The sequence below is a fragment of the Mus musculus genome, chromosome 9 (genome assembly GCF_000001635.26).
Source record: "Mus musculus strain C57BL/6J chromosome 9, GRCm38.p6 C57BL/6J".
Lineage (NCBI taxonomy): Eukaryota > Metazoa > Chordata > Mammalia > Rodentia > Muridae > Mus > Mus musculus.
The window spans coordinates 117,178,102-117,204,364 of NC_000075.6; the positions used below are offsets into that span (position 1 = coordinate 117,178,102).

The 26,263-nt window shown below is 42.8% G+C and overlaps 1 protein-coding gene and 1 long non-coding RNA gene across 11 annotated transcripts in view, besides 1 other annotated feature; both read right to left on the reverse strand.

Annotated features, from left to right (window-relative positions):
• Rbms3 (RNA binding motif, single stranded interacting protein) overlaps window positions 1-26,263 on the reverse strand; it is a 1,057,168-nt gene that overhangs the window by 605,356 nt on the left and 425,549 nt on the right. The window lies entirely within an intron of this gene.
• Gm39452 lies at window positions 228-16,235 on the reverse strand. The gene is made up of 2 exons (XR_871333.2): window positions 1,941-16,235; window positions 228-1,844 (listed from the first exon to the last, which is right to left on the reverse strand). It is a non-coding gene; the product is annotated as a predicted gene, 39452 (long non-coding RNA).
• Window positions 13,113-15,578: an enhancer, noted in NCBI's record as "VISTA enhancer mm1697". NCBI's record gives its function as "enhancer in: facial mesenchyme[3/5]" and the evidence as "EXISTENCE:transgenic organism evidence [ECO:0001131][PMID:17130149]".

The window sequence follows — 26,263 nt, forward strand, 5'->3', positions numbered from 1 at the left end:
GAACATGCACACTACAGAGATTGCACACAGTACTAACACCTTGTGAGATCACTCTACAGGAAGGAACAGTGATGGCTTAATGTGGAGCTAGACACGCCTTCCCTGAGAGTGCTGACACTTGCATGTCCTTGGCCCTCTTCAAGCTTCACTTTCACCTCAGAACAAGAACTTGTGGGACACTCTGGACCTTTGTCCCTCACCTAGCATGGCTTCGCTGAATCGATCTCTTTTTTTTTTTTTCCTGTGTCTGCTAATAATTTAGATCTTTTAGTTGGCTCACCGGGGACAGGTGGCTGAACCTAGCTTGGAGCCCAGAGTGTGATCCCCCAACTTCGATAACAGTGGGAACCTGGAAAATCACTTACTGCTCATCTCATCTGCTCTTGATGTACATGGCTCAGCACACTTGTGTTCCTTTCCAAAATGTTTCAGCTATGTTCTTACTATGAGTACATTCTTGACATTGTTGAAGCCAGGAATCATCTTGGCTGCCAAGGTGTTTCATATGACTATGGAATGTTAGTAGAAAATAGTTAGTAGGAAATAACTATGGCTGGACGCATGGTTTTAGTGATTTAGAGCACTTGTTGCTCTTGCACAGGACTTGGGTTTAGTTCTCCAAACCTACAGGACAGCTCACGACTGTCTGCAGCCCCATTTCAGGGGGATCCTGTACCCTCTTCTTGCCTCTGTGGGCACTGGACATACATGTGGTACACAGACCTACATTAGAGCAATACACTTATACACATGAATGTCTTAAAACTTTAAGACTATGTTTTAAAGGATAGGTTAGCACTCCCTCTGTCTTCCTAGTTTAACCCAGGAGACTGTGAGTTCTCTGTCTACCGTACACTGCTCCCAAAGCAAGCCATTGAGACTGCGATTCCATCTAAACCTTATCGGGACCACAAGTCCTGAATTTCAGTGGTAGGAACTTCATCACAGCCCCGTGGCTGTGTGAGATCCACATAATTTACTCTTTCCTGCAATTCCTCAAAATGGCAGTCTTCCCAAGAGGTCCACTCCTGCCCCGTCCTGAACACAGCTCCCCCCCCCATAGATAATAACTTTAATTAGCAAGAATATACAATGTAGGCTATAATTTAGCAGGATTAAAGGAGTGATTGGCTTTACTAAATTAAAACAAATGGGTCCCGAGACCACTCTTTTGCCTACCAAGTTTATTTTAGTTAGTCTCATGTATTAGAATTAAGAGGGCCTATTTATTAAACATTTGTTTTTAAATTAACAACCTGAAAGCAGCACATGAAACTCTCACCTATGAACGCGCCACTCGCAGACTCCCAGCTTGCCTTGAGCTTCAGAATGCTGGGAAGTTAGCCTGATGGTTTGCCAACATTCCCCTAAGCAGATCAGGTGTGATGTTAAAAAGAGCATGACCTCAAATTGCAGGAACGGGCAGGATCATTCACAACTCTCCTTTCTTCCCCTTTCCCATCAGCCTCCAGAGCCCCAACACTTCCTGTTGGAATTCCCAACATTCTTGGTAAAACTTTTTCATGTAGCCTAAGGCATCAAATGAAAACCCACCATCAGGCTTTGCAGAACATAAATAGGGAGGAAAGCCTCAAACCTGGCAAGAACCCGCTGTTCACATCTCTCTTAGCTTGAAAGTTACGGTCAACAGCTATTGAAATGTTAGGCTTTGGGGCCAAAGGAGTTCTCCCATAGGATATTTTCTTTGTACTCTGAGAGTTCCCACCTTGCAACATCAAACCTCAGCTCTCACGGGGATAGAGAAATGTAACTGCTGGGTAAACAGAAGCCTGGGAGAAGCACTGTTTCTCACAATAGCTTGGCGCCCATCTGATCCAGGGAACCTTGGGTGTTCTGAACTTGTAAGACTTAATGCCAGTGTTACTTGTGTTCTGAACTTGTAATGCCTGTGTTACTGTGTTACAATGAATCCAGGGAACCTTGGGTGTTCTGAACTTGTAAGACTTAATGCCAGTGTTACTTGTGTTCTGAACTTGTAATGCCTGTGTTACTGTGTTACAATGAATCCAGGGAACCTTGGGTGTTCTGAACTTGTAAGACTTAATGCCTCTGTTACTTGTGTTCCTGCTGCTGTGATGAAACACCATTGACCAAGGCAACTTATAGAAGAAAGAGTTAATTTGGGGTTATGGTACCAGATGGCTAGAGTACAGATGTCAGAGCAGAAACTACAGAACTGCAGGCAGGGTGGCTAAAGCAGCCAGCGAGGGCCCACATCTCAAACCGCAAGCAAGATGCATGCACAGAGAGGGAACTGAGAGGGAGGGAAATCTTTAAGCTCCCCAAGCCTCCAGTGACACGCTTCCTCCAATAAAGCCATATGGTCAAAGCCTCACCAAAAAGCATCATCAATTGGGGCCAGGTGCTCAAATGCCTGAGACTAGGGGTGATACGGCATTCAAACCACAATGCCTTCTCTATAATTCACATCATACCAGAAATTAGCTTAAATGGAAATATAAAGCAGAAACAAATCTGCATCTCCCCCTCATTTGGGTAGCTCAAGAACACAGCTTTCACTGCTTTGATGCACACAAAATCCTGAGTCCCATTCTACACAATGGTATCTGCTGTTTTTCTATGACCATCTTTCTAATCTAACAGGGAGCAAGGCAGTCCAATGGAGAATGACACTAACACAGACCAGCTCTGGGTGTATGTAAAAGTTCCCTGTTTTTCTCCAGTGTGCCCCTTCCGTATCCCATCCTAGTTAGAAATCTCGCCAGAGGGCTGGAATAACAAGCCCAATTTCACGGATAAGTCATTGACATCAAAGCCACATGGCCGGTGGGGGAACTTACTACTGATGTTTTGCTTTGTAATGTTTTACGTGCATATTCCTGGAACAGTATGGCGCTCAGCCTCTGTCAGAGAAACCTCTTTTGGCAGCAAGTGACAGTTGAAATGGGGGCCCTATAACTGGTTGGACGCTTGTGAGTGGCATGCTGACATGCGCATCATGTTGGAAGAGAAAGTCACATGCCAGGCAAGTGAAATGTATGGATGGGAAAAGCTATGTCCCCCAAGAGTTATTTCCATCTGTTCCTTCTGCACATGTGGACATTGAGTTTTCAATAAAAGAGCCTACAGCCAGAAACATGGGAGAGATAAAAATGGGCTAGGGCCGGGAAGATGGCTTAGTTGGTAGAGGACTTGAGTTTGATCCATCAGGATGTACAAACAAGGGCCCAACTGGAATCCCAGTTGTGGAACTCCAGGAAATGGGGGCAGGAGCTCACTGGCCAGGCACCATAACCAAACCAAGAAGCTCCAAGCTCAGTGGGAAACCCTGTGTCAAAAACTAAGGTGGAGAGCAGTAGAGAAAGACATATTACATTGACATGTGCAAACACGTTCAAACATGTAACACACATATGCACAAACATACATATACACACATACACATATAAACACACACATACACACACTCATACATATACAAAAATACACATTTACACACATACACATATAAACACACACACTCATACACACATATACACACATACACATATATACACACATATAAACACACACACTCATACACACATATAAAAACACACACATACACACATACACACACACATATAAACATGAACACACACCCTAAAGAATAATATAAAAATACTTCTCTTGCTTCAATACTGTTAAGATTGCAGGACTCCCTGTCAATAAGTGTCTTCATGGCGAACATTAACATCTACAGCATTTCTGTGCCAGAGTAGATCAACCCAGGAGTTGTCAAGAGACAATTTATCCATTTGCAGATTTCCTGTTCTCTTCCCAAGGAAAGGTATAGACAGAACTATCAGGTAGAATTCATTGAACAAGACATGCAAATTGCTGCCCTGTAGCCTGGAGAAATCATTTAAAATAATAAAGGAAGTGGAGATGAATGTAAGACCCGGTCAATAGCTCTCTTCCACCATAACTAGCAAGTGAGCCTTGAAGGAAAACAAAGAGGCAGTAATTTAACTTCAGGGTCTTTAACAAGACAAATAGGGCTGCCAAGTCTTGTCTAGAAGTGGGCTAAATGGTGTCTATAGGAAGGTTGGTATCAGAGGTTTGATAATTAAGACTGCTGTAACCAAGAGTTCTGCAGAGCTGGGCTAGGGTCAGTGGTGACAGGCTCTAGGGGTCGTCTCTGTGGCCGTTCCTGAAGGAGACTTTATGGATAAAATGGCTAGGTGATCTGCTTTGATGGCCTATGTAATTAATATTGAAAACGTGACTAACATGTTTGTTGAGGGAAGGGAGGCAGGAGAAGCATGTGTGTGAAGTTGTCTGGCTTCTTAGGTTGCTTCAAGGAAAGCACCAGGGACTGTCCCCAATTCTTACCAGAGGTCTGGGTGCCAGATACCGACGATCAAACACACAAGAGAACATTCACCTTGCTAATGCACAGCCTTGTTGCACATAATAGCTAATTGATTTTGGACTGCATTTAAGACATTAGCCTGCACAGAGGGAATGCCATTTATAGACACAGGAAACCTTAAGGCACTAAAAATAGGCGCTGCGATTGGGAACTTGCACAGTACCAGCAATTCCCGAAAGAAGGGTCTGAACCGGCCTGGCGAGGCAGAACAAAAGAGAATTTCAATTGCCCTTGAATAATTAAGGGGAATGTGACTTTTGGGGAGATCTTATCTGTTGTCCTTTTCAGTACCACAGTGACCGCCATCTTGGGGAGAGGTTTCACAGGCCATGTGGTCCTGCTGTTGTATTACAAGCTATGTATAATACCATCACAGAGTCCACAATACCCGTGCACTGCAAGAGCAATAGACAGATGACGTGGATGATAGGAAACGGCTTTCCTGGAAGAAATACAGTGTTCTAGTTTGCTTTTCTGTTGTTGACTACTCCATGAAAAGTTACCATGAAGCAAGGAACTGAGTCACAGCCAAAATATACAGTATGAAGCCTGGAGGTATGCTGACTGATGGCTTGCTCACAGGTCTATGTTTTGCCAGTGTTAATCTACAACCTAGATCACCTGCCTAAGGATAGTGCTGCCCACAGTGGGCTGAGCCCCCTATCCTGGCTTGCTTTGATAAACCCTGTCCCTTTACAGTTGATGTTTCATCATGAAGGGAAGGCAGGGCAGGAAGTGAGGCAGGAACATGGTAGCAGGAATTGAGGCAGGAACTCCTCATGACTTGCTCAGGCTGGTATCTCATACCTACATAGGGGATAGCAATGCCCATAGATGGCTGGATTCTCCTATATCTATCATTAATCAAGAAAATACTCCTAAAGACTTGTTTATAGGCCAAGCTGATGGAGGCATTTTCTCAATTGAAGTTCCCTCTTCCCAGAAGACCCTAGCTTTTGTCAAGTTGACAAATAACGATCCAGCACACACTGAGTACATCATCGCCAACCAGAACAATCCCTCACAGATATTCCCATAAGCCAGAACGATTCAGGCAATCCTTCTCAGACAACAAGATGTGATTTCATCTTCCTGGGTCACTATATTATGTAACACACACTTAGGAAGGAGCTGTGGCCACAGCTATTGTGTGACATGAAGCTGAGAGGGGAGCATGGACAGGGATCCAGGGGAACTTGGAGGGGAAAAATGAGGAGTGGGTTTGATCTGCTTTCATTCTATACATGTATGAATGCTCTAAGTTCAAAACTCACCTTTGTATAACCCTGTTATTGTGTGAGCTCACTTTCTTATTGATAAAATGTAAACACCACTGTGTAAGTCTGCAGAGCATTACCTTAATTAAGAACGAGAACAATGTAGATAAAAGGACCAGGGATCTGGCCAGCGCCCTGAAAACATCAAAGAGAAGACAGGGGGAGAATGCCCTCTGCTCATTTCAGGGTTCATGAGACTTCCTAGCCTTATGATCAATAGCAGGAGGAAGGTTCAGTTTATGCCCGTGTGTTTGCTCAACTATTTTATGGAAATACTTTCTAAGTAGAGGTGATTCAGAGAGTAAAGAGTCACTAGGACCCAGTTTCCTCAATGCATTCCTTTACCGCCATTCTCTGTGTTCTAGTGAGGGGAACACTGCCTTCTGCCTTTGAAGTTAGGGACTTTTTCTGGGATTTAATAGCACATTATTTTCATTAGAGGAAAATATTATAGCCCCATGGAAGAGAAGGTACTGCATATTTAACATTAGTTAATATTACTTATTTATAATGTAAATCACTTTTCTTTAGTAGCAAAGTTTGTTTTAAAAATTGTCAAAAGTATTCACATATAGACCAGGATATTGTATGTGTTAAGCTGCATTGTTCCGTGCTGATCATGGCAGTTCATTTAATCCTGGCAACACTGCCAGTGTTAGGCTACTTAAGGCAGAAACACATGACTTTCTTGCGTGTTCGGGCCTATCCTTAGAGATAAAGTCTATGGCATCGTTTATAGACATGACTATGAACTATTCTACCAAAATATTATCATATAAGAACCCAGGACTTTAGCTGGAATCATGATTCTTCCTCAGGTCATTTATACATATTTCACTTGATGAATTGAAATCAACCCTTGGAACATACATGGTGGAAGGAGAAAACCACCTCTTAAAAGCTGTCCTCTGACCTGCACTTGATGTGATGGCATGTAAATATACATACACACATACACACACACACACACACACACACACACACACACACGCACTAAATAGATAAATAAGTAAAATGTAATAAAATCAATAGACACGAATATGTCACTAAATAGTTATTATACAGATTTACAAACATTTCAGAAATTTCTAAAAAATCTTTCCTAATACCTAAACCTTTACTGTCATGTCATACTTACGTGTATGATATATTACATATACGTTTAGAATTTCAGTCTCTGAGATGAGCCAGAAAAAAAAATCACTTTTCCCCCTACAAGCTGCTTAATATAATGAAAAAGAATGGTTTTGGTTTTTTGTTTTTGTATTTTGCATTTTGGCTTTTGAGTGTGTCTCTTTTCTTACAAACTTAAAGACAAATATTTATACTGAGGAAGAAACCATGATCCTCTCTGTCTCATCCTCAAACACACAGACTGTTTATATAATGTAAAGAAGATTTATTATTGATCGTCTGACTAAATAAATAAATTAAATAATCAATCAATAAATAAATCATCTGACACAAAGTACAATTACAGAATTTAACATAACTGCTCAAAATAGGTAATTATATTCTTGGCAACTAAGAAAACCCCCCAGTCGCCCCCTTAAAGTTATTTCAGGTGTTCAGGTAGGTTGTGCTGTGTGAGCCATTACGTTTCCGTGGCCTACATTAGCTATTTCTATACTCTTATCCCCAGAGTCATATTTTAAAGGACAGATTTTTTTGTTTGCTTGTTTTTTGTTTGTTTGTTTGTTTTTAAGTAACACCACTGTTCCGTTTTCAGACTACAGAGTGATTGCAATCCATCAGGAACCTCACAGGTTATTGCTAAACCATTTGCCAGGAAACCAGTTGCCTCTCTGTGTTCACATGAAAGGTGCCCCTTCCTGACTGCGCTCAGAACTCAGAACCAATCTATATTTATCCCCACAGTTTCAGTTTGAAAATGTATCTTCCAATGAATGCATCAAGGTTCATTGTATCTTTCTGCAACTCTCTCCTCTTTGACTACACTATCTGTGTTCCTGGAGATGAATCTTACCTGAGCACACAATGCTTTGAGAAGGCCAAGCCATAAAGGTGAAGTTACAGACAACAGAAAATTCGCCCCTCTGATTTTAATCCAGTCAAATAAAATCCAATTAGCAAGGGTTTGTCATGGTCCTTAAAGTGCAGAGCACGGCTTTACTCTCTCAAAAGGAAAATGCCTTTGTGCGAGGGTAATTATTGTTTTAGATAGTGAAAGATGGAAGATGATAACAATTCTACACATGATAAATAGGCGGAGCCTCTTAGCGGGATTACAGACTTCCAGGGATAAATACACATTGTTAATTCAGAGCAGAGGACACTATGGAAACCAAGCTGTGATGACCTGCTCTGAGGACAAGAACACAGCCAGGTCATCAGAGCAAAGAAAATTCCCCTCAGCTCCCCGGAGCTTTAATAAGCACCTTGGTCAAGTCGAATATTAATTACATGACTTATTCAATATGAAAGAGCTGGAAGGAAGAGAGATCGTCAAGTGAGATACTGAGGAAATATTGCAATGTTTTGCCTGACGATGGCAGACAGTATGGGAAATGTGTGTATTTTAGCAGTGCGACCAACCAGTGTTGGAGCTCCTCAGTGGGGCAAGGGGCAGCATTATCCTTCCCTGAATCTCTTGCTTTATCTGAAAAGATGGGTGATGATCTATATCTGTCCAAATGGCCCATCAGGAGACCAGAGAACATAAGAATGTTGCCTTAATGGTCTGAATGTAACTTTTTATTCAATTACCACTATCAGGTCAGTTGTATGCATTTGATAGAAAGAGTAGTGCTTACTACTTATTTCAGTGTGTGTGTGTGTGTGTGTGTGTGTGTGAGAGAGAGAGAGAGAGAGAGAGAGAGAGAGAGAGAGAGAGAGAGAGAGTTACTGGTGCTTGTGAGCCTCCAGGGTTAGGTGCTAGGAACCAAACTCCAGTCCCCAGCAAGAGCAGTCAGTGCTCTTAACTGCTGAACCATCTCTCCAGCCTCTGTCCATAAGAAAAGATTGAAGACTGCAGTGCTTAATTCTCTGCTTTTTATATGTGTTTTACAAGAGCATTGCCTATGTACATATACACATAGATGGTTCTGCTCTCCCCAACGGCAAAAGGGTCATTGTTGGTGGCCAGCTCTAGACTCTGGGAGTGATGTACATAACCTCTCATGTGCTGCTGGAAGATTAAAACCTAAGAACACAAACCCAAGAATATTTCAAACAAATTAAAATGGGTTTTCATCTGTTCAAACAGGATCTACCTCATTCTAAACTGTTCATATAATACTTATACATATATATGCACACGTGTCATATATATTCCTATGTATGAAAGGGTAATAATATACAATGTATTTGATTTGCTACCATTTTGGCTATGCCCCTGAAACACTAGGATATAATTATCTTATCCAAACACAGAAGAAACAAGGATATTTGACATCTCCTAAAACACGGAATTCATTTCACGGGATCGTAGCAGACTGGTTTTGCTGCTGCTTGCCATAATGGATTCCAGCAAAGGCGTTCTGGAATCTCCTGTAAAGATTCTTGACGGTTGAATATGAAGAAGGATTTGGCATTTCGCCAAAGCTGGCTAATACAATCCTGAAGCTGATGCTATGAGCTTGACAAATGGGATAGATACAAGTGATTTTGAGACACGTTCATTTTCAATTTATTTGACCACCAGAGAAAGTACTCCTTGATTCTCAAAATCCCCCCATTAAGAGGAGAGATGCTGTCTGTGTACCAGACTCTACAAACTGCATTCTGTCAGGAGACAGCTTGCCCCTGCTTCTGTGGATTGGGCAAAGGAGAAAAATCTATTGGGAGAGTTGCCAAGGGGAGACAGTTGCCAGTTTTGGGGGAGCATTGTCAAGCAAGGGGCTCTTGCTTAGAAGGTGTTCTTGACGAATTGTCTCCTGCCGCCATCTTGAAACTTTTCACATTCAGAATAAATGTGTTCGTTCATGCACCTTTGCACATGTGTATATGAATATGTATGTGTACCTTGGCACCAAAGGACAAACAAGTTCCGCCCGGCCGGCTAGGCCTTCGGTGCAGTTAACTGATAGGCTAGGCTGTCTGTCCATCCAGCCCCATGGACCAATCAATCACCTCTGCCTCTCCAGGCCTGATATTATCAGTCTGCGGGCTTTTATTTTATTTTATTTTTGCTGTGGTTTTGTCTTATATGGTTTCTGCTGATCTGAACTCAGATCTTCCTGCTTGCAATGAAGCAGTTTACTTGTGGAATTGTCTTCCCACCCAAATTCTGCTCTAAATAAAAAAGTCCAAAGGATTAAGGCATATCTGCACTGTCTGTACACCTTGTAGTGCTGTTAGGAGTTAAGCAACACCTACGAGGCTCTCCGATCTTCTTGCTTAATAACCATGATTAATGTCTGCAACATAACATTTCTCAGATATTTTTGGACAACAGAAGACAAGAAATTCAAAACAGCAGCTCCACACTTATGGGGACCCGCCTCCCGCTCCCGGCGCTCATACCAGCACACAGAACACCAACAGAGAACCGAGGTCCTATCGGGCACACTCCACAGTGCTGCTTCCTAGGTTTTGTTTTCATTTGTACATGCCTTTGGTCTTCACTTGTCTTCAGTCAGACAAGGATAATGAACTGAATTTAGTGTTGGTAAAAAAGGGGAATTGAGCATCAGAGCTTGAAGAATGAAACTTCCCAACTGATCTGCAGGAGAGTTATGGGCTGGGTCCTCGAGAAGGCAGGCTTCCATGCTAATCCTGCCTCCCAGAGATGCCGCCAAGGAATCATCACACACAGGAGTCACAGAATAGTGAGAGAGAGGAGTCTGGCTTCCAGTGGCTGACCACTGAGTGGTGTCTGTTAAAAAGCATGCCAATTAGTAGCCAGTGAAGCAGACATAACAAGCCAGGTCATCACTGAAATGAGCAAACATGCTTGCCAAGAATGACACCAAAACCAAGGTTTTGATGATGCTGGGCCACTGGTTCACATAGGCGGGGCAAGCTTGATCCAAAACACTGTCAGGAGTCCCAAATGACAGCTGACATAGTGACATCTTAATAACATAGATATTTTAAAGTCATTAATTATGTAGAACAAAGAATCTGAGGTATTTACAGAACAAAAATAGTACCAGGGAGGAATTAAATTATTCGGGGAAGGGATAAGAGAAAGAAGAAACAGAGGGGAGCAGAAAGAAAGGGAACAAAACCTCTCTGGTATAATCTAAATAGGTGGAATGGTAGCTTTTATATATGAGTGTTCATCAGGACTACCTGAAAGGTAGGGTTTTGTGTGTGTGTGTGTGTGTGTGTGTGTGTGTGTGTGTGTGTGTGTGTGGTTGGCACAGGGAGTGGCACTGTTAGGAGATGTGGCCTCACTGGAGTAAGTGTGGGCTTGTGGGTGTGGGCTTTAATACCCTTGACCTAGCTGCCTGGAAGCCAGTATTCTGCTAGCAGCCTTCAGATGAAGATGTAGAACTCTCAGCTCCTCCTGCACCACACCTGCTTGGATGCTGCCATGTTCCTGCCTTGATGATAATTAACTAATCCTCTGAACCTGTAAGCCAGTTCCAATTCAATGTTGTCCTTATGAGAGTTGCTTTGGTCATGGTGTCTGTTCACAGCAGTAAAACCCTAATTAAAACAGTGTGTGCACGTACAGGTATGTGAATGCATGTATGTTCATGTGTGAGCATAGCAAGTGCATGTGTGCACATGTGTATGAATGTGTACACATGCATGTGCTCATGTTTGTATGCATATGTGTGTGTTTATGCATGTGTGAGTGTGTAAATGTATATGTGTGTGTATGTGTATATACATGTGCGTATAAGTGTGTGCAAATGCATATGAATACCATTGCATGTACTGGCCAGAAGATAACTTTGGTTGACATTCTCCAGGAGCAGTCCACAGTAGATTTTTGACACAGGGTCTCCTGCCATTCCAGAGCTCCTAGGATAAGCCAGGACGTCTGGTGAGCAGCTCCGGGGATCTGCCGGTGTTTGCCTATTTGGCTCTAACATTATGAATGCAGGCCACCACGCCCAGTTTGGGTTTTGTTTTCCTTTTCCTTATGGCTTCTAAGGAGTCAAACTCAGGCCCTCATGCTGTCTAGACACTTTACTAATGGAGTCTCAGCCCTCAGAAAGGTTTAAAGGCACAGATCGCTAAGTCCCGTGCACATCTTCTGACTCAGTCAGTCTGGGAAGGTATCTGAAGATATACATTAATTCCAACTTCCTGGAAGGTGTTGCAGCTGCTATTTAAGGGGCCACACTTTGAAAGCTCACTATGCTAAACTTTTGCAGGAGAGATTCTGGTCTATAGTCGACAAGGGCCATGATTATAGAACTGAAGGCAAGCCAGTTTACTCTTTTCTGGTGCCTCAACTGACGTCAATCTGGAAAGTATGAGACACCTCACTTGCTATTATATAATTCACTGATGAAGTATAAAATACATGCTAAGCCTCATTTATAGTGTCTAAGATGCTGGGACTGATAGTTTGTAGTTGGCACATAAAAATGAATGCAAATCAAAGACAAAATCGTTGTGGCTTTTAGGAGAAAAGAAAAGAGAGAGAGGGAGAGAGAGACCCAGACATGCAGAATGTAGATTGGGTCCAGACCTTTCTATTATGAGCTTTCCTTGGTCTTGGGTGCAGAGTCTGCTGCTAGGTACTGTTGAACCTATTAAAAACATATTTAAAATGGAGATGCAAAGGTAGAAGACCCAAGTTCAATCCTGGGAATTGGGACAGCAATGGGCTTATTTCCCAACTAATTCACTCTTTTCTAGACTACAGCCTCAAGATGGTGTTTTGTGCTGCAACCTAAGGAGATGCACCTCACTGCATGCAACCTACTGCTCTGCATCTGGGATTCTAGGCATTCAGAGAACGAACAGCAGTGTGACACTGGGCTGTGCATCTAAACCTGAACAGTTCTCATTGTTTGGGCTCTTAAAGCTGACTGCACCAAACAGAATCTGTGCTTATTATAGGAAGAGCAGTTTTGATCAAACAAGAGAATTCCCAAACGTTAAAAACCTACCTAAAAGGACATGCCAGCTACCAGTAATTGATTCTATTTTAGCCATGTTTTCAATAATTAATAAACACTTGTCTACATCTCCATCAATTTTAAGTTGCAACATTTCCCCCTGATTTTATGGAGATCTATAAGATAACAAAATGAAACAAGGAGGCTCTAATGATAACCTTGTTAAAAATCCAGTCCCAGACTCTATACATTAGAGCATCAGAGAGTATTAGAGAGCCAAGAAAAAGGAGATACACTGGATCTATATGTTAGAGCATCAGAGAGTATTAGAGAGCCAAGAAAAAGGAGATGCACTGGATCTGAACTTGACTTTGTCTAATAATTTAAATATGGATATTATACAAAAAGATAAATAATTACTCTTTTCTTCTTTACTCAAAGAGGATGTAAAATCGGGAAGCAGAGTATGAGGCTTGGTTTGATTATGTTTCTCAATGTGAACCACCCACATCGCCTAGAGCCATGTGCTAAACCTTGCCAGCTTCAGTTCTCCATCACAGAGTCAAAAATTCACATGAGTCAATTAAAGCATGTAGCTGTATAGCTATTACACTTTATATGGCCTATATATGGAATCTCTTTCACAGTGGTTAACACATAGTAGCTGATTAATTAATAAATGACAGAATGCATTCTGCTTTTTGAAGACTTTTAAAACATTTCCTGGGTCTGTAATATTAGATATACTGCTTTATATTTGTTTCGAAGTGTGTATGCACATGTGTTCAGTGCACACGGAAGCCAGAAGAGAGCATCACCTCCCATAGACCTGAAGTTTGTGGCAGTCATGAGCTGCCTGACACAGATGTGGGGAACTGGATTCGGTTGCTTTTGCAAGAGTAGAAAGTGTTCTTAGCTGCTCTGCCAACCTTGCAGCCTTTCTTTTCTTTCTTTTTCTTTTCTATTTTTGTTTTTGAGCATTATCACTGTTTAGCCCAGGCTGCCCTTATAGTGATAATCCTGTGTCAGACTCCCAGATAAGGACATGTGGCAGAGGCACTTGGCTTAAAAGGGCAAACCCTCATTTGGAACTGAAGTCAACACCTTAATATGATTTGCAATGTAGATCATAAGGACTCCTCTTAGGATAGCTATGTTTTTCCTCACGCAAAACTATTTTTTTTTTAAGAATACTGTCATATGTCAGGAGAACTCAATTGAACATTTCTCTTTGGGTACTTGTAACCTGAATTCTGTATGAGGGCCAGCTGTGATAAAAGCTGGGCTTTCTAACAAACACAATTGCTATGTTATGTTTTGAATCAGAAATCACCCTGGAGTAAAATACACTGTGCACGCAGACAGAAAAAGTACATCGGCTCTTGCTCGTGTGAAAATTAACCGACAGCCTGTTTCAAACTGTGCTTACCCCACGAAACACCGAAAACGTCAAAATATTTTCGTCTGCCTTGCCTGAGCACTATTTTTAGATGGGTTTTGAAGAGAGAACACATATTTGTTAAAGATGCCGAATTCGTTCCAGATGGAGGCTTTGCAGTGAACTTATGGGGCCGCAGAAGAACGGGTTTTCTTTTGTTAAGAAAAACCAGAAAGGCTGAGCAGCTGGGAAATCGGGTTTGCACAGCCCCACACCCAAGAGAGAGTTGCTCACCGTGGACATCTTATAATCATTCCAAAACATGCAAAGCAGGCGTCCCTTCAGAAATAAAACAATTCAGGAGGAGGAAGGGGTGGAGGAGGGAAGAAATGAGAGAGAGAGAGAGAGAGAGAGAGAGAGAGAGAGAGAGAGAGAGAGAGAGAGAGAGAGAGACTAGAGTGCACATCTCAGCAGCTTCACGCTCAGGCCAAACCCTGTCCCTGCCATGTTGGGTTCTGAGATGGGTGGCTCTGAGGCCTGGCAAGCTCTAGCCATGACAGACATTATAGAATGGGCCTTCCCAGAGTTACAGCGTCTCCCACATTCCAGGGCATGAAGCACAGGGGAGTGTTTAGCAGAGTGTTGGCGGGCAGCCCACTCTGCAACAGGAACTTGCTTGCCAAGGGGCTGCCTGAAGCACATGGGCTGTGTGCATTCTTCAAGCCGTTCCTTTCCTCATTTAGCCCCCGAAGCTGCCATGGGTGGCTCGCTTTCTTGAGAACTTTCACCACTGCATAAAATATGTAAACTGACCCTCCCAAATCCACCCCCTTGGGCTATATGCAGACTTTGTATGGATTCTCCCACTGGTCAGTCCAACATGAGCTTGGTATCACACACAGCTTGCACTTCTGGGATGAAGCGACACTTTATGTGCATTGATGTGTGTTATCTTTGGAGAGCTAATCAAACCAAGGAAGCAGATAACTGCTGCCTCCTACCTTCTGGAGCGGGTCTGGAAAGCAAGAGTGAGGGTGAAGGTAGTCCTTTTAAAACATCCAAGCATAGAGGTGAGGAAATGGCTCAGTAGGTAAAACAACATCCTCAATTCAAGGCTCAGCAACCACGCAAAAAACCAGCGGCTTGCAACACCAGCATAGGGCAGAAGCGAGAAGCTCTTCGGTGCTTGCAAGCCAGCTGGTCTGACTCCAGGTTCACTGGCTCTGTCTCAAAAGAATAAGTCAGAGTTAGGTGACATCTGACATTTTCCTCTGGCTTCCTCATGTGTGCATGAGCAGTCGAACTCCTATGCACAGACACACACACACACACACACACACACACACACACACGATGTCAAACATAACCTAGAAGCAGGCTCATCATCCAATATGTAAACAGCAACAGTAACAAACAAGCAAAAAAGGCAGACCTACAGTTAGAGTTATGCTGCAAAAACATAACTGATGAATGTCGTAAAAAGAGTATCTGTCATAAAACAATTCTAACCCATGCCTGAAAGATTCCAAACGCCAGCACAGCTTCCAATTTGATACCGGGGCTTCATCATATGATTTCATGCACTGAAGAATTATAGACTCAGTCTGCCTGACAGCTTTGCATATAAAGAACATTGTCTACATGACGAATGTGTCAAGCTTATGAAGTTAGCAATAGGCTGCCAAGCCATATTGTCTCAGCAACAGCAGACCCAAAATATTTTCAAATGATTCTGCAAAGGGCAGTGTGGAGAGCCCGCGCAGCTGTGAGAACATTTACCTTACGTCTAATTAGAACCAATCAGCCATGGGCCTCATTTAGCCTACATTTAATCTATCAGAGGCTCTTATTTTTGTGAGGTGCTTGGAAGTATTAGTTTTTGATTTATCATCCCCGGCTTCAGAGCTACAGGATGGTAGAGAAAGCCATTAAACTGAATATAAAAACAGAATATTGTTTCTTAAAAATTATAGAGTGATCAGGGTCTTTGAAAACCCTCCGTGTGATTGCAGAACACAATCCATAAAAAAATAATGGGAAGCATCGCTTTAAGAAAATATTGAACCAAAACTAGGAACAGAAAATCATTCAGACAGTCCAGCCTCTTACTTGATTTTTATAACCTGGTCAAAGTTTTGTATCAACTTTTATTTATTTATTTTCTTATGTATTCTCTCTCTCTCTCTCTCTCTCTCTCTCCCTCTCTCTCTCTCTCTCTCTCACTCTCTCTCTCTCTCTGTGTGTGTGTGTGTGTGTGTGTGTGTGTGTGTGTGTGTGTGTGTATTGATTTGTTTTATATTTCTGTGATAAAGCCCTGGTCCAAAGCAGACAAAATAGTCTCTTACTTTAAAAAAAAAATCCCAGCTAAGGTTTAACACTAACTTTATTATGTGTTTGTTTGTTTGTTTGTTTGTGTGTGTGTGTGTGTGTGTGTGTGTGTGTATGTGTGTGTTTATATGCTTTGTATTTCAGTGATAAAGCCCTGGCCAAAAGCGTCTTGGGGAGGAAAGTGTTTCTTTGCCTGCCACGCCCTGATCACAGCTGGTTGCAGAGAGAGGTTGCCAGGCAGGAACTCAAACTGGATGAGAGGCAGGAACCTTGGAGAGGCATCGCTTACCCATTTGTTCCCAAGTTCATGTTCATCTTTCTTCCTCCCCTTCCAGCCCATCTGCCCAAGGGTGTCAATGCCTGCAGGGGACTGGGCCCTCCCACTTCAACCAATAATCAAGACAATGCCTTCAGACCAGTCTGACGGAGCCCTCCCTGAACTGAGGTTCCCTCTTCCCAGATGACTCTAGTCTGTGTCACATTACTGTGTATTTGTGCCACAGCAATGGAGGTCAGAGGACAGGTGCTGACGTGGGTTCTCTCCTTCCACTATGTGGGTCCCCAGATGATGAAACTCAGGTCATCACACTTTGTAACAAGCATCTTTAGCTGCTGAGGCAGCTCATCAGCTCCTCATATTCTTGTTTGTTTTGTTTGGTTTGGTTTTGTAAGACTCAGTTTCTTTGTGCGGTACTGGCTGTCCTGGAACTCACTCTGTAAACCAGGCTAGCCTTGAACTCACAGAGTTCTGCCTGCCTCTGCCTGCCAAGTGCTAGGATTAAAGGTATATGCCACCATGCTGGCTAACTCCCCGTATTTTTAAAGACACATTTATACTCTCAAATCTGGATGGAACCTCAAACACTAAGTTATATTTGTATTATAATTTGGTACAGTAAAAACAAAACAAAACAAAACAAACTTAGATTATCATCATACAAGCTAAAGATAAAAATATGTTTCACACAGGATTTTACCCTTAATATTAACTAGTATTTTCTAGGTGTCCTATGGTAAGTAGTTTAGACATCAATGTACTCCCACTGAACAGATGAGGAAAATAAAGGCATAATCCAAGAGTTGAGCAACTCCTCTTCCATTCTAGGACTGGAAGCAAACGCGGTTCATCTGACCACAGAAATGCTAAACACAGCCATCTGCTTTGCAGCTTCCCCACTGACTTGCACGGACTTTTCTTCCTGTAAACATGAACTAATCAAGACTTTGGAGCTAGCCTGTGAAGAACCGGGAGCCATATTAAACTTATAGCCTAATCCAATTAATAAAGGAAATACCACATTCCTTTCTACACAGCAGCTAGGCAATTGAGACAAAACTTCAGCACGTACAACACCCTTTGGAAAATATCTCAAGCCTCAGTCAACTGGTAGAAGTTGTTACTGTTTGTTTTAAATCATGTGTGCATGTGCTCGCCTCTCTCTCTCTCTCTCTCTCTCTCTCTCTCTCTCTGTGTGTGTGTGTGTGTGTGTGTTTGTGTGTGTGTGTGTGTGTGTGCGCGCACGAGAGTGCATGTGCATGGTCAAGTGCGTGTGCATGTGCGTGGTATGTTCATGTATTAAAGTGGATGCCTATGAGACTCTGTGAGCCCCTGGTTGTCCATGGAAGCCAGAGTACAGCTCAGATGGGTTCATTACCTTCCATCTTAAGACAGGGTCTTTTGTTGCTCGCTATTGTATAAGCAGGGCTAGCTGGCCAAGGAGCTCTGGAGATTTCTCTGTCATTTTCCTGATAATAGGGAGCCCTGGGATTATGGACACCAGACACATGCTATCCTGTCTGGCTTTATGGGGGCTCTGGGGGTCCTTCACACATTGCTTTCCAGGGGCTTTACCCACTGACCTGTCTCCTTGGCCTTATTTGGTTTTGATGTCCTTTAGAGTTAAAAAGGCTTTGCCAAGACTATAGTGGAATATTACCTTTCATTTGCACTTCTGAGGTTCTGCAATGGTCTCTGAAGATGTCTTCCTCACAATGAATATTGTATTGCTCACCACAGTGTAGTAACATGAGATGGCATTGGGCATCCCTGCTTTCTTTCTAATGGAGCACAAACTTGTCAGGGTGACCTAGATGCGAATAACTGTGGCTTGTCTCATCTCTGTTGACAAATGAAGGAAATAATGTTCCAGGTTGGATCAGGCCATGAAAAGGACAGGCCTAGATGAGCTGAATCTAGCTTTAGAGCTTGACAGAACCTTGATAGTCTTTTTTGTTTTTTGTTTTTTAATGTCAGCTTGACTCACCTAGAATCATCTGGGGAGAGGCCTAATGAGGAGCTATCCAGCTCAGGTTAGTCTGTGGCCACATCTGGGAGAGGGTGTCATTTTGATTATTAATTGATGTGAGGTGACCCCAGCCCACTTCGGGCAGCACCATTCCCTGGGCAGGTGGTTCTGAACTATATAGAACAGGAGATGGCTAGATGAAAACAAGTAGACAACATGGGTGCATTTGATCTATGGATATATACGTATGACCAGTGGCCTCAAGCCCCTTACCGCGGACACTTCCTAGTAATAATGGAGTATAACCTGTGATTATGAGCCAAATAGACCCCCTTTTCCCCCAAGTTACTTTAGGAAATGATGCTTTATCTCAGCAAAGAGATGAAAGTGCACCTCCTTGCTTACTTTTTTTTCCCTCTGAAAGAACAGCAACCGGTGCAAATAGGACTCTACATATGGAACACACACACACACACTCACATACTTCTAAGAAGATGCCAATCAAACAGAAGGAATGCATAGTTAAAGGATTAATGGTTAGGTGTTCCTGGTATGAAAGTGCTTCGATGTGTACTTTCTACTCCTAGGATTCCCGTATGGTTCAGAGAGTAGCTGAGAAAGTAACGACCTGTAGATCTGCCACAGGGGCATGCCAGCATCCTAGAACATAGTCCTAAGCTAATTAGACTCTGAATTCTCACCGCAAAGTCAGCCTGCTAATGATTGCAGAAACAGGCTACGTAAATACAATTTCCTTGCTTAGTTTTCAATGTTATCAATTATGTATTTGGGACAGGACCTTGGAAAATTGCTCTGAGAAAACACAAGAAATAGAGTCCCAGGTGATGCGAAACCATTTGTGACACACCACCCATGTGAAGGGCATTCTGGGAAAAAGAGAGAGGATGACTGGAGCCCTCAGCTATTCATCTCAGGACTTAGTGCTAAAAGAAACAGCCACACTACAATGAGCATGCTGTTCTAAATTGCAACAATAGTTTCTGGAACATTCATGACCAGGCAAGTTGTCTTGGGTGCCTCAGGCTAATTCGTGGCATATTCAGATCTGCTTTCATTCTTCAAAGAAAAAAAAAAAGTGAGGCCTCCATTTCTCAGATAAAGCATGTTTCCCAGTTTGCATTCCTACAGCATGTCAGCCGAAGACACACACTCAGATACACAATGGACTTGTGCTGGGGTTGGAGCAAGGACACTGACAGTGACTAGACCTGTCCTCCCCACAGGCTGTTGTGGAAGTAAAATACACTGTGAGGGTTTGGTGAGAAGAACTCTCTCCCATTTGGCATTATTCTGCGGCTGGTTACAAGACCCCATATATTATTTGTGGATAAAGATTCTAGGGAGGAAAACAATGTGAAACATTAAGATCTTCATTTGCTTCATGTCAAAATACATCAGTTTCTTACTTGCTATTGGTCTTTAACTTTTCTCATGCTTTTGTATCAACTGGGCTGGGTATGCACATTTTATTTGAGTGAAATAATAGAAATCTTACAGTGTTGTAGGAACAGAGCAAGAGAGGGCAAGGGGGACAGAGGGGAGTGGGCGGAGGACTGTCTACTCCCAGGAACACAGGCCTTCCGCCGTGGTAACCAGGTAGCTATGAGGCAGGACAAGCCACTTGAGCTCCCAGTGAGGGGAGTGCAAAGACTCATGCCCCACTTGAAAGTCAAACTCATCTATTGTTTCTGGAGTGTGTGATTCACACTCTAATTGATAGACACCTCAGGTTCAGAAGATGGGGACTAATACTTCCTCCAAAGTGAATTCCCCACAGTGGACCTTGCTCGGTCTGAAAACTGAGTAACTTTTGTGACCTCAGCACAATTCAAGTCCAAGGTAGTCAATCCCGGAACAAAGCTTCCTGTCTGTATGTGTGAGACCCGATGCTTCTTGTCTGCATGTGTGAGACCCGATGCTTCTTGTCTGCATGTGTGAGATCCGATGCTTCTTGTCTGTATGTGTGAGACCCGATGCGTTTGCCACGAGAACAACGTCCACAGAAACCAAATCAGCTAGCCACACTGCAGGTAGACTGCAGAGTGAAGCCTGAGGTCCGGAGTGCACTTTTCTAGATGCAAAGAAGAGGATCTCAGAGGCTCCTAGGCTAAAATGCTTACGCTCATCTGGTGCTGTCATCAGAGAAAGGGAGGCACGAGAAGGTGAATTTTCCTAGAAACAATTCCTCCAGTTAAGAGCCCACCAGAGAGGCACAGGCTGGAAGTTGGATGTCACAGCTTGTCTTCAGGCACACGGAAGGATGTGAGATTTCACGTGGACCAGAGGAGGCATGAACTTCAGTCGCCTCAACTCTGTAGCCGTCCTGGGAAGTCCTCGGAAGAAAACACAAGCCATGCCAACCAGCACAAGCAACACACTGCTAGCTTGGGATAGAAGCACGGAGCAAGGCAAGAGGGTTGAAGGATAGACCGCTATGGTGCCAGCTTCCAGAAGGACAGATTGCTAAGCTCAGGCTCCTTGTCCAATCCCCACGTTGACAACTTTTGTGGGCCAATGAGATGGCTCAGTGGATAAAGGCGCCAGACTTTGATCCCTAGATCCCACATGGTGGAGAGAGACTGGATTCCCGAATATTGTCCTCTGACTGCCACATACTCTGTATAGTGCATGCACGCACGCACGCACACACACACACACACACACACACACACACACACACACACATGCACACACACACGAAAAACAATTAAAAGAGTAAAATAGTTTTAAAATACAGTATTTAGGTATGTAGATGTACATGATGACATGTCTGTGTGTGGTGCACACTGTGTATATGTGAGCATGCACTTGTGTGTGTGTGTGTGTGTGTGTGTGTGTGTGTGTGTATGCATGTGTGTGTATCCCAAAGACAAACTGTGTTGCTGTTACATAGATGCTTTTCACCTCTCTCATTGGCCTGGTGCTCACAGAGGAGGCTAAGCTAGCTGGCCTAGGCACCCTAGGAATCCTCCAGTCTCTGCCTTTTTGATGTTGAGATTTCAAGTGTTCGCTGCCACACCCATCTGTTTTTCATGAGTCGTGAAGTTTGAACTCAGGTACTCACGCGAGCAGAGAATGCACTTTACCAACTGAGTCATCTTCCTGCATCTGTGTGTAATCAGTTCTGTTCCCAGGACAAGCTGTGGACCGGACCCTGCTAGGACCGGTCTAGTTGACGCTCTTGGCCCCAAACCAGCACAGACAAATCAGCAATCGCCCCTAAATCATCACATTAATCTATCAATACCATTAACGTGCACAAGGAGGGATGAGCACTCCTGGCTGTAAAATTCATATGTCTGCAAAGCAATTTCATCCCATGGCAAGAGCCAGTCCATCACCACCCTGGTGCTGCAGATTTAATAGCTTAATTTTCTATGGACTGACAATGTCCATCCTAAGGAGCCCCTTGCACAATGCCTCAGGACAAGAGTACATACCACATCATTTGTTACTGTGTGCTTACTTAGTCACCTACACACACACACACACACACACACACACACACACACGCGCACACACCAGAACCATTTCGAAGGGTGGTCAGGGAGGGATCAGGTAGCAGGGGAGATGAGCATTGCCTCAATATTTGGAGAACATAAGGTATTATTACAGGATTAATAAGCAAGGCTAGCTCAGCAATAGGGAAGACTGCCAAGGGAGGCTGTGGAATCGCTAACACCAGAGATAATGAAGGCTGAGAATAGATACCCACCCAGAATGGATTTTATAGACAATAAAAATCTCTCCCACTATGCTAGGAAAGGGGGGATGAGCTATGTGGTTCGCTGTAGGGCTCTTCCAGTCCAAATGGCTTCATAAATTAGACCAAGCCGTTTAGTTTAAAATATGACTTACTAAGTATCACTTATTCCAGAGTGTATCCCATACAGAGGTGGGTAATGCAAAAGCTACCGAAAGACAAACATAACGGGAATCACAAATGCAGGGCTAAAACATAGACACAAATGCCTGCTCTAGAAATAAGATAAAAACCAGAAATCAGTTGTGTATTGTGCAGAAACAGAGACCAAAATATTGTTCTACTCAGTAATATCTTCTCTGTTTTATTGTATTGTATTGTATTGTATTGTATTGTATTGTATTGTATTGTATCGTATCGTATTGTATTGTACTTTATTTTTTATTGAGACAAGATGGGCTCTCAAGTAGCTGAGGCTATCCTTAAACTATGTAGCTGAGGCTATCCTTAAACTATGTAGCTGAGGCTATCCTTAAACTATGTAGCTGAGGCTATCCTTAAACTATGTAGCTGAGGCTATCCTTAAACTATGTAGCTGAGGCTATCCTTAAACTATGTAGCTGAGGCTATCCTTAAACTATGTAGCTGAGGCTATCCTTAAACTATGTAGCTGAGGCTATCCTTAAACTATGTAGCTGAGGCTATCCTTAAACTATGTAGCTGAGGCTATCCTTAAACTATGTAGCTGAGGCTATCCTTAAACTATGTAGCTGAGGCTCTCCTCAAGTTCCTATCGCCTCTGCCTGTCAAGGGCAAGTCAAAAGCATCACATCTCAGAGTGATAGGTATTCAATTAGGTATTGGGGGGTTGCCTTGAGCAAACACTAATGTTTGTGTGTGTCGAGACACAGTCCCTTACACCTGCTTTGGGCACGGTGCTAAGGCATGTCACAGAATGACACAAGAGTTTACAAACACCTGAAAAAAGAACTTATAGGACTCTGTAAGACTCTAGGGCATCTTGGGAGTGTGTCCAGGGGTTCAAATTTCCCCGTGCTGAATTATGATCTCTTCAGATTAGAATAACAAGAGTTTTTAAATCCTGTGCACTGAGATTAGAGTAGTATACACTGTGGTTAGTAGAGTACGCGGCACACAAGCAGGGAGCCCATGGTTCCATCCCAACACTACATAGGCTGGCCCTGGCAATGCCTGCCTGTAAGCCCAGCACTGGGGAGGCTGAGGAAGCAGGATAGAAAGTTCAAGTTAATCTCCACCAATAAGATTCCATCTCAAAAATAAAACAGCAAGAACAAAAACAGAAAAAAATAAAACCAAAACTAAATCAAAACCCTAAAATGCTCACTAAGGAGTAGAGGGTGAGATGCTGGGCCCTTGTCTGACTGTGATGTCAGGCTCACGGCACGACACATGAATTCATTCCAGTCTCCTTAGTGAGTGACTCAAATTAACACAACAGCAATCTATTTATTAGTATCGTGGGGTGGCAACTCCCCAAGGAGCACATCATGCCTCCGCCCTGCCAGTCAATTCCCAATTATTGCCTTTAGTTTAACTCTAAGATTTTTTTTAATTCCCATTACTGTGGAGTTTTGTGTGTGTGTGTGTGTGTGTGTGTGTGTGTGTGTGTGTGTGTGTGTTTCCAGTGGGTGCTGGTTAACCATCTAATCATGTATAATTTTATATTTCAGATTTTAATATCAAGGGTGATGTAATAAATTACTAGCAGCTCTGAGCCACCTTTCCTTCCAATTCCAACTGTTCAATAAGTTCCAGAGAAGTGTGTGTGTGTGTGTGTGTGTGTGTGTGTGTGTGTGTGTGTGTGGTGTTATTTACAGTCCATATATTTAGGCTTTAACTGGTTCATTTAGGTTCATATCAAAACACGGATGTGTCTGTTCTCTGGACCCAAATGGGTATTATAAAATCTCAAGAACTCTTTCAATGAAAATGGAGGCATATGACATATGATATAACAGAAGGTAGCTATGCTTACCATGAGGCCACGGACATTCACATAAGATACAATGAAACAAGCAAACAAACGAGTCTCCAGATATCTACCTTGTTCATACAGTGACTCTGAGCACTCAACATTCATTTACATTCTCAAGTGAAGAAATAACTTTGATTTGGATTTTAGATAAGAAAAAATCACCACAGCATGCCTTTGATATATATAAAGTGATATACTATAGCCAAAACCATTTTTCAAAATCTCTCCTAGTTTCTTTTCCCATCACCATGATGAAACTTCTTGGGTAAAAGCAACTTAAGGGGGAAAAGGTTTATCCTGGCTCACAGTTGAAGGTGCCGTCAATCACAGTGGGGAAGTCTTAGCAAACTGAAAACTGAAACTGATCATCATGGGATTCAATCATTTTTTCAATAAAAAATAATTTACATGGTGACTATTATGCTCAAAACACTACTTAGGGCTCTGAGGTTGCAGCGCAGCTGGTAATGAATGCTTGGCTAGCAGGCATGGAATCCTAGGTTCTATATCTGGGACCCCATACACTGGGTGGTAGCACAGGTCTGTAATCACAGCACTCATAAAGTGGAGACAGGAGGAAGGAAGTTCACATCACTTAGGAGTTCAAGACCAGCCTAGAATACATGAGATCCTGTAACAGAAAACAAAACACCAACGAAAGAGCAAACCCAACCAAACCAAACAGACAAATTCACTAGTTAGAATGTAAGACGCAATAAAGGGCTAAGGCCCCAGCCTTTTAGGGTCTTTGGATTAATAGGGAATAAATTGATAAAAACACAACTATATAAACGCATGTAGATTTGCGGTGATACCAAGGGTTACACATGGAGAAATGTTCTGAGGAATTTACTGGGAATCTGAACCAACAAAGGAAAGACAGGCTATTAGGAAGTCAGGAAAAGATGTCCTAGGAAGTTCCATGAAATCTATGTAAAACAGCAAGGACAGCCCAACTCTGGGGAGGAAGACTGCACTCTGGAAGATGGCCAATCTCACAGGGGACTGTGTAATGTAGAAAAAACCCTCTTCAAGCCTCAAAACCTTTAAAATTATTATTCATACTAACAGGGGACTCTGGTGTTTGGGACAAGATTTCATGTACCCTGGGCTGTCCTCAAACTGGCTGATCTTGAATTCTTGGTCATCTTGTCCCTACTTCCTACTTCTGGGATTTCAGGCATACAGCACTACATTCCTACCAACAGAAGCCATGCCTATCACACTAACAGATAACAGCCATTCCACTGTCTGGAAAGGCCTTAGCATCTCAACACTGGAGGATATATATATCCTCCAGTAGGTATGTGTGTATAATGTGTGTATACATATGTGTGTGTGTGTGTGTGTGTGTGTGTGTGTGTGTGTGTGTGTATCCATTATATAAACCATTTAAATGTGCTACACTGTTTAAATGGGAGAACAGTGGAAATATTGGGGAGGTAGAATACCACAGGGCATCATTAGCAAGACATCTCAATACGTAGACAAGGCTCTGTCCCACCTGGTTGAGCACATGGCTAAACTGTCATCAACTATTTTCCTTTCCATAGATGGAGACTAACCATCTATTGATGACGGATATCCTCAAAATTAAAGTCAAGGCTGGAATTGCCCCCTTTCTTGCTCTCAGACTTTCAACAGAACTTCCTTAGTGTCCTTTATGACTAAGGGATCATGGTTCTTGGGTGGTTTTTTGAGAAATCAAAGCCACAATGGCAGATTACATAGGAATGCTAGATTTTAAATTTATAAAACGGGGAAACTAATCCCTAGATAAGATAAAGATCAGAGACAGAAACACCCCCCATGCTAAAACTCACACCAACTTGTAGCATTTCTTATCAGTATAGCTATGTGAAGAAAAGGCCCACTCCTGTCAAAGAATCCACACTGGAATTAGGAGCATCC